The following is a 9,698-nucleotide window of genomic DNA, read 5'->3' as shown; positions in this document are numbered from 1 at the left end:
ATGAGAACTGAGCTTGGGTTGGTACTAAAACATGTCACTGGGGGGTGCAGAAAAGATAAATCCAATCAACTACTTGTCGAAACCACCGCCACAAAAATGATGAGTGCTATTATGAGGAGGATTCCTATGCGGTAAATGAGCAGACGGGGGGTTTCCGACCAAGTGCCCAAGGCTCTAATCAGGAGAATTGGCGCCAAGGTCAAGGGAACCAAGGTCGGAACTATGGTAACTATAACCGTGAGGGTCATTATGTCCGAGATGGAAACTACAACCGCGACAACAACTTCAACAGGAGTAACTATGGTAATAGAAATGATAGGAATGGGCCCTATGTTTCTCCTCAAAATCGTGAAGTTACTCCTAGGGATGGTGGAGGTAGTATGACGCGAGTTGAGGATATGTTGCATAAAATGATGAGGAGATTTGATGCTAGTGATGAGCACAATAAAGAGTTGAGGAATGATTTAGTGGGTATTGGGCAAAAAGTCGATACACATGCATTATCGATTAAGCAACTTGAGTTACAATTGGCCCAATTATCTGCGACGGTGAACACACGGCAACCGGGCACTCTTCCTAGCAACACTGTCCAAAATCCAAAAAATGATGGACATTGTATGGCAATCACTACTCGCGGTGGCAAGCAAACCATTGACCCACCTATGCCGTTTAATGAGAAAAAGGTGACAAAAGATACTGATAAAGTGGTAGATGTTAATGGTGAAGTGGAGGATAACACTGTAAAAGATGCGGATGTGCCTAAAAAGGTTACTCCTATGCCTAGGACACCACCCCCATTTCCTCAAAGATTATTGAAAAAGACCGAGGATGATAAATATCGGCGTTCTATAACAATGTTGAAGCAATTTTCTATCAATGTCTCTTTGGTAGAAGCTTTAGAACAAATGCCCGGTTACGCCAAGTTTATGAAAAATCTGGTTACAAAGAAAAGATCGGTCACTTTTTAGGATGATGATAGAATGTAGCATTGTAGTTCTATTGCTACAAGATCTCTGGTACAAAAGAAAGAAAATCCGGGTGCGTTCACTATCCCTTGTACAATCGGGCTATTACATTTTGCGAAAGCATTATGTGATCTGGGGGCAAGCATAAATCTCATGCTTCTCTCGATTTACAAGAAGTTGGGTTAAGCGATCCAAAGCCCACTGCGATGCGGCTACTGATGTCTGATCGAACAGTGAAAAGGCCTGTAGGGATACTCTACGATGTGCTAGTAAAAGTGGAGTCGTTCATATATCCGGCAGATTTTGTTATTCTTGATTGTGAAGTCGATTTTGAAGTGCCTATTATTCTGGGGAGGCCATTCCTTGCTACGGGAAGAGCCTTAGTAGATATGGAAAAGGGGCAGATGAAATTTCGGTTGAACAATGAGGAAGTGACCTTTAATATTTGTAGGTCCATGAGGCAGAGTGGTGAGCTCCAATGGGTATCTTCTATATCCTACAACATTGGTGAGACATCTGAGACACAAATAGAAGAATGTCTAGGTGTAGAAGCATTAGCGGCAGTGATAATGAATTTTGATAGCGATTGCATTGAAGAGTATGAGTCATTAGTCGCGGCTCTTGATCGAGGTGATGTTTGGTTTAAACCGAAGAAATATGAGTTAGATATGAAGAATCGCGAGTTCCCACCCGCGAAACCATCTATAGAGGAGGCTCCAAAGTTAGAACTAAAAGCTCTCCCACTTCATCTCAAGTATGAATTCTTAGGAAATGGTGACACTTTGCCGGTTATCATTGCATCAGACCTGAATGAACAACAAGTTGAGAGTTTGGTGAAAGTGCTAAAAAGGTTCAAAAGAGCTATTGGGTGGACTATTACGGACATTATTGGGATCCCTCCTTGTATTTGCTATCATAAAATCCAACTCATGCCTGATCATAAGCCAAGTATTGAGCACCAGAGACGCTTAAATCCTCCTATGCAAGAGGTCGTGAAGAAGGAAATCATTAAGTGGTTGGATGCCAGAGTAATCTATCCGATCGCCGATAGTAGTTGGGTATGCCCTGTTCAGTGTGTACCTCAGAAAGGGGGAATGATTGTGGTCCCCAATGAAAAAATGAACTTGTTCCAATGAGACCGGTTACTGGATGGAGGGTGTGTATGGATTACCGCAAATTTAATGCATGGACTGAAAAAGACCACTTTCCTATGCCCTTCATGGATCAGATGTTTGATAGACTTGCCGGAAAAGGGTGGTATTGTTTTCTTGATGGATATTCAGGGTATAATCAAATTTCTATTGCACCAGAAGATCAAGAGAAAACCACTTTTACTTGTCCATATGGGACCTTTGCGTTCAAAAGAATGTCGTTTGGGTTGTGCAATGCACCCGCCACATTTCAGAGATGTATGATTTCGATATGTTCCGACATGGTGGAAGATACTATAGAAGTTTTTATGGATGATTTTTCTGTGGTTGGTGATTCATTCGAGCGGTGTTTGAACAATTTATCTGAGGTCCTTAAGAGATGTGAAGACTGCAATTTAGTACTAAATTGGGAAAAATGTCATTTCATAGTGAAAGAAGGTATTGTTTTGGGTCATCGCATTTCAGAAAAGGGAATAGAGGTTGATCGAGCCAAAGTCGAGGTAATAGAGAGACTTCCCCCACCGATCTCTGTGAAAGGTGTGAGAAGCTTTCTTGGGCATGCAGGTTTTTACCGGAGATTCATCAAAGACTTTTCAAAGATTGCACATCCATTGTGCAAACTGCTGGAGAAAGATTGTAAATTTTGTTTTGATGAATCCTGTCTTAAAGCATTCAGCGAGCTAAAAGAAAAATTGGTGTCTGCACCTATCATTATTTCTCCGGATTGGAACAGTCCATTTGAGGTGATGTGCGATGCTAGTGGGGTTGATCTTGGTGTAGTATTGGGACAAAGAAAGAACAAAATCCTTCACCCCATTTACTATGCTTGTAAAGCCCTAAATGAAGCTCAAAAGAAATACACAGTGACTGAGCAAGAACTCCTTGTAGTAGTCTTTGCTTTTGAAAAATTTCGCTCTTGTTTGCTAGGTACTAGAGTTATAGTGCATACTGACCACTCAGCATTGAGATATTTGATGGCAAAGAAGGATGCGAAACCTAGGCTGATTTGTTGGGTATTACTGCTACAAGAATTTGACTTTGAAGTGATGGATAGAAAAGGAACTGAAAATCAAGTTGCTGATCATTTGTCCCGTCTAGAGGATGAAGCTATGAGAGAGTTAGGGGATAAGACTGACATTGATGATACTTTCCTCGATGAGCATGTATTGGCTGCTTCACAAGACTTGATTCCATGGTTGGCAGATTTTGCGAACTATCTGGCTAGTGATATTGTTCCATCGGACTTGTCCTTTCATAAAAGAAAAAAGTTCATGTACGATGTGAAGAAGTTCTTTTGGGATGAACCATACTTATATAGGAGTTGTGCCGACGGGCTTATTTGGCGTTGTGTGCCAGAATGTGAGATGTTGAGTGTGTTGGAAGCATGCCATTCTTCACCCGTTGGTGGACATCACAGCGGTATCCAAACCGCTCATAAGATATTACAATTTGGTTACTATTGGCCAACTCTTCATCAAGATGCTCATGAGTTTGCTAAAGCATGTGATTGATGCCAACGAGATGGCGGCATTTCAAGAAAGCAAGAGCTCCCTCTAAACCCCATTCTATTGATTGAGTTATTTGATGTTTGGGGTATTGACTTTATGGGCCCTTTTGTGAGTTCTCACGGAATGAAGTACATTCTAGTAGCGGTAGATTATGTATCTAAATGGGTTGAAGCCATCTCCCTCGCAAACAATGAAGGAAAGAGTGTCACTGCATTCTTAAAAAAGAATATATTCTCTCATTTGGCACCCCAAGGGCAATTATTAGTGATGGGGGCTCCCACTTCTGCAACAGATTGTTCAAGGGGTTATTGGAGAAATATGGGGTCGCCATAATGTGGCCACTCCTTACCACCCTCAAACTAGTGGGCAAGTTGAAGTGTCGAATCGGGAAATCAAACAGATATTGTCAAAAACAGTGAACGCTAGTAGAACGGATTGGTCAAGGAGGCTTGATGATGCTCTTTGGGCCTACCGGACAGCGTATAAGACTCCCATAGATATGTCCCCATACCAACTTGTATATGGGAAGGCTTGTCATCTTCCGATTGAGTTAGAGCATAAAGCCATGTGGGCTATGAAGACGTTGAAAATGGATTGGAGCAAAGCTGCAGAACAACGGTTAACTGGGTTGAATGAACTCGATGAATTTCGCCTGAAAGATTATGAAAGCTCAGCCCTCTACAAAGAAAAGATGAATAAGTACCATGACCAAAAAATTGAAAATTGAGAGTCTATGGTCGGGGATTTGGTGCTTTTATTCAATTCTAGGTTGCGCTTGTTTCCGGGCAAGCTCAAGTCCTAATGGACTGGTCCTTACTTGGTTACCCAACTATTCCCTCATGGAACAGTTGAGTTGGAAACTAAGGAGGGTGTGCGGTTCAAGGTGAATGGACAATGCATAAAAATCTATTTTGGGCATGCTGAATCGGCGAATGAAGTGATCGAGGCATACCATCTTGATGAAGTCTGAGTAATCAAGTGTCCTCAGTCGTGCCACGACGTTAAATCAGACGCTTGTTGGGAGGAAACCCAATGCTTATAGTTTTGCTTTCTAGTAATGGTAGCATTTTCTACTAATGGGTTTAAATTTGTAGGCACATCACCAGGAAATTCTGCAGAAAATTACTCTTCAGTAGTCACTGATGGATACAGCGACGGACCGTTGTGTCTGTGACGGACCGTCGCATGAATCCGTCGTGCCAGGAACGTCTTTCTGTTATTTTCAAACTAGGGCACACGCGACAAAACCAACGACGTACCGTCACAACTGAGACGGACCATCGTCGGGGAATCGTCGCGTCATTAATGAAGCGTACCCGACCCGACCCGGCTGGGTTTTTTTTTTAAAATTCAACATTTAAAACCCCCACCCCTTCATTTCACCCCATTCCTTCACTCTTTCTCCCATTCCCCCCCTACTTTTCAACTTCCAAAGATCATAACCCCTCTCTCTTACAACCATCAGTTTCCCCAAATTCTCTAAATTCCTAAAATTCATCATCTACTAGTCGGAGCTGCTGTTGTGGGTCTCTACTTGATCGACAAGTACCTTTCTCTCTTGTTTTTCTCAAATTCTCAGGTATGTGTCTCTAATTTCTACTCATTTATATTGCATTTTTGTTTATCAATTAGCATTAGCCTAGTTCTTCTTGATAGGTTCATTCTTTAATAAAATTTTGTCTGACCTAGGTTGAAAATCCTCGAAATTGCCGTGTTAAAACTCTAGAAATAGGTGCTTTAGGATTGCTAGTTTACTAGGTATTTGGGTTAGACAAATGTAGGTTAAAACACTACCAATTCTATTTGGGTCATAGGGGATGAATGGGGCATCCCCAGTTCTGTCACTGAGTTACAGAATGAGACCTCGATGACGGACCATCATACCCATGACGGACCATCATTGGGTCCGTTCCAACAGCCCTAACACCCCACTGTCCAATTTTCTCCAAGTATCCACCAACGGCCACATGCGACGGACCGTCGTTCCCACGACGGTCCGTTCTTCACAACCATTTTGGTTGTCAGAGACCCTATTCCTAAGGGTCTCTCACTTTTTCTAAGTGTCCTTCAATGGACACATGCGACGGACCGTCACTCCCACGATGGTCTGTCCTGCACAACCATTCTGGTTGTCAGAGACCCTATTCCTAAGGGTCTCTCACTTTTTCTAAGTGTCCTTCAATGGACACATGCGACGGACCGTCACTCCCACGATGGTCTGTCCTGCACAACCATTCTGGTTGTCAGAGACCCTATTCCTAAGGGTCTCTCACTTTTTCTAAGCGTTCTCTAACGGACAACTACCACGGACCGTCATACCCACGACGGTCCGTCCTGCATAACCGTTATGACGGTCAGAGACCCCTCTCTTAAGGGTCTCCATACTTTTTCTAAGTGTCCTCTTACGGACAACTATGACGGACCATCATAACCTCGACGGTTCATCCTGCATGACCGTTATGATGGTCAGAGACCCCTCTCCAAAGGGTCTCCATATTTTTTTAAAGTGTCCTCTGACGGACACCTACAACGGACCGTCGTACCTGTGACGGTCCAACCTGCATATACCGTCATACTAGTTAGAGACTCTCCTTCAGGGTGCTCCATATAAACAAAGTCTAAGTAAGACACGACGGACCCCATGACGGTCCGTCATACTCACGACGATCCATCACCTGGCCCGTCTTGTTTCACTGTTACTATAGAAATGTCATTACATCTTAACTCTTTTATTTATTTTGTGTGGTTTTGCTAGTCTTGTCTGCTCCTTTTAGTACTTATATTGATTCTTTACAGGTACTATCTATTATGGCACCAAAACATGATCGATTCTACGCACGCGGGCGATCAAAGTCTGTCGCCCCGTCTGCCCACCTGGTCATTGGCTCTGATGATGAGCGTGACCCCGAGTACGTGCCCCCAGGCACTTCCACTCCATCCCGAGCTGCACATGCTGCCCGAGCCACACCCAAAGAGGTGGCGTCCGGCGTAGTCACTGCCTCCCCGTCTGATGAGGAGCGCACACTGACCGGCAAACCTTCCGGGTCAGCTACTAATGAAGAAGGAGCGTCTGGCTCCTTAGGAGTTTTGTGGTCGGAGGAAGCCTCCGTATCAACTGAGGTTCCCGCACCCGCCACCGCTGCAGAGTCTGCCTCGTCTGATGAGGCCGACAGTTCGACATCCACACTTGGTTCACCAACTCATGCTCTCATCGCGGTTACCGACCAGCCCAACCGGTGGTGTGTCGACGAACAGTATCAAGTCTATTCCGATGCAAAGTTCTTGAATGACAAAGGAGTCATGACTCGGAAACTTACATTGGAGCGGCGGGTCCTTATAGGAAGTCTCCTGACGATGCTATATATCCACAATCTCTTCACCGGACATCGACTGGAGTGGACAGCGCGTCCGTTGGGACGTTATAGTGAAGAGTTGGTCCGAGAGTTCTACGCCTCATACGTAGCGACTCTCAGATCACAGATTGATAGGCGGGCTGCCCCCGCCAAACAGGACCCACTGGAGCAGGTCCGAGTACATGGCATTCAGGTTGATATCTCCATGCCTGCCATCCGCCGATATCTATACGGCGAGAATGTTGATGCCAACCGGACCCCTCTAACCGCCGAGTTTGACTACCGATGGCAGATTGTCAAAGATGGCCAATTCCTGCGTGAGCCATCGCTGAGAGAGACCACCAAGAGGTGGATGGCCCTACATTTGTCCGTTGATGGAGAGGGTGCTGAATGGGTGACCGAGCCGAAGGGAGCCATCAAGAAGGCCAACCTGACCTTCACGGTGAAGGTTTTGTGGTTGATTGTCCGCCACTGCCTTTCCCCCACAATCGCTGATAATATAGTCACATGGGATCGAGCAGTACTGATGGCGGCGATGATAGCAGGATTTGAGGTGGATTTTGCTTGGATTCTTCAGGCGGTCATGCACGAGAGGGATTTTAATGTCACAACTACTTACCCTTTCCCGTGCATGATATTTTCTCTATGCAGGTCCGCAGGTGTGCCTACATGGCACGTTGATCAGCTCAAGACCCCGCTAGGCACTGTTGATATCGTCCTCATCAGGGATGAGGCCAATGAGTTGGCTCCACGCAGAGGACCCCGTCCAGAGTTGCCTCCACTTGGTGATAATCTGGCTGATATGGTAGCACAGGCCCGCACGGCTATGCAGGCGGCTTCCACTGACATTACCCCGGTCGAGTCTATGTCGGGTAGTAGTACTGCCCTGAGCTCCTCTCGCTCAGCCCCTTTACCCGCTCTAGTCCCGCTTGCTAGGGTCCAGAAATTAGAGGCACAAATGGCTACACTTCTGCATCATATCCAGCCTTGGATGTAGAGGTCTATTGCTAAGGCAGAAGAGTGCTTAGAGCGGCGAATGGTCCAGCACACAAAGCGGAAGATCACTGAGGTTCATCAGCGCTTGGACCCTTTTGAGTTCAGGTGTTAGCTCGACCAGCCCCTCAGGTGGATGTGTCGACCCTTCAGGCTACAGTCGATAGTCTTCGAGTAGACATCGATATGATCTTAGAGGCTAGGGTGCCTGAGTCTGAGGCCCCTTCTGCAGAGCCTGCTGAAGACACAGTGATGGCGGCCCTATTCGCCACTTCGGAGATTCCACCACCTCCCCCTCGAGAGCATGCCAAGAGGCGTAGGGGTCGAGAGGAGGATGAAGCTCGAGCACGGAAGAAGGAGCGCCGTGAGATGGAGGTTGCGAGTAGAGCCTCGCTTGCTGAGGAGGAGGCGCGTCAGATGAGAGCAGGAGAGTTAGCTGCTGGGGCGTCTAGCTCCAGAAATGTGGAGATAGCAGGAGGCACTGCTGATAGTGCTATTGATTCTGAGGACACTACTGAGGGTGTCCAGATTACAGAGGTAGTGGGTTCTGGGGAACCGGACCCACCAGCTTGCTGATCGTCGACGCTTTGCGCCCCAGGTTTGCTTCACCTACCACTCTAGTATTTCAATTTTTTTATGCATTGGGGACAATTGCATGTCTTTTTGTTGGGGGTGGGGTAAATGGAAAGTGAGTGCTAGGGTGAAGTCTGAGTAGCCCAATTCACTATCATCTTTTGGGGTTTGCTTGCCTGTGTTCTTTTTCCCCAAGAGACTGATTACTTTTTCTGTTGAACCGGCATGTCTGTATCTTCTGTACATAGTTTAATTCTGAAGCATGATGGCTAAAATGATATCTTGAGAAAATGGAAAATGATGCATGACTAGGCATAGTAATTGATAAATGTGTGGCTCTAAGCATGACATAGAGGTACACCACTCATGACCCTAAGTCTAAAATTCAAACTAGGTGTTTAATAATCTGGTAGAGTAATGAGATGTCAAGTGAGTGTGAGGAAGACTTGAATAGTCCACTATTTGTACTGAGCTAGAACTTGCCTGGTTAGTCCTGCTAAAAGTAAGTTGTAATAAACAATTAGGAAAGGATCATAGGCCCTTATTCAATATAGCCCATTTTTAGCCTTAATAAAAGAAAACCAAATGAAATTTTATCCTTCTTTGATCCAAATGATTTGAGCTTAAACTAGACCTTTCTTTTTCACCCTAACTGATCTTTTCTGAGAGTAATGTGTTGGCCCTGGTCCCTCCTTGGACATGTGCACCTCAGCTTATGCCAAAAGCATAAGTTGAGGGTGGCTAATGCAGTAAACAACCTTCGTTATGGCCCTGACCCAACTTTGGGTATTGTGTACCTTGACTCATGGCAAAGCCATGAGTTGAGGGTGGCTATTATGAGGAATGCTCTGGAAAGTGGGGTTGAAAGAACAAAGAGAGAGAAAGAACAAAAGTAAAGTGACTCAAGAATTAGTTGAAAGAAAAGTAAAGAAAAAGAAAAATATACAAGAAATACAAGCAAGAAAAGAAGAGAGTCACTTACACAAATGAAGAAAGAAGGGAAAATAGCAAGGTGAAAGAATATGAGAAACTGGGCAAATAAAACAATAGAAGATGGTATGTTTAGCCGATATGTCAAGGAGGGCAAAAAAGTCAATAAAGTATACCTAAATATACCCTACCTGACCCTGAGCCTATGTTACAAGCTAAGAAAGT

Source organism: Solanum pennellii, chromosome 11 (genome assembly GCF_001406875.1).
Source record: "Solanum pennellii chromosome 11, SPENNV200".
Lineage (NCBI taxonomy): Eukaryota > Viridiplantae > Streptophyta > Magnoliopsida > Solanales > Solanaceae > Solanum > Solanum pennellii.
This window is presented reverse-complemented; position numbering follows the sequence as displayed.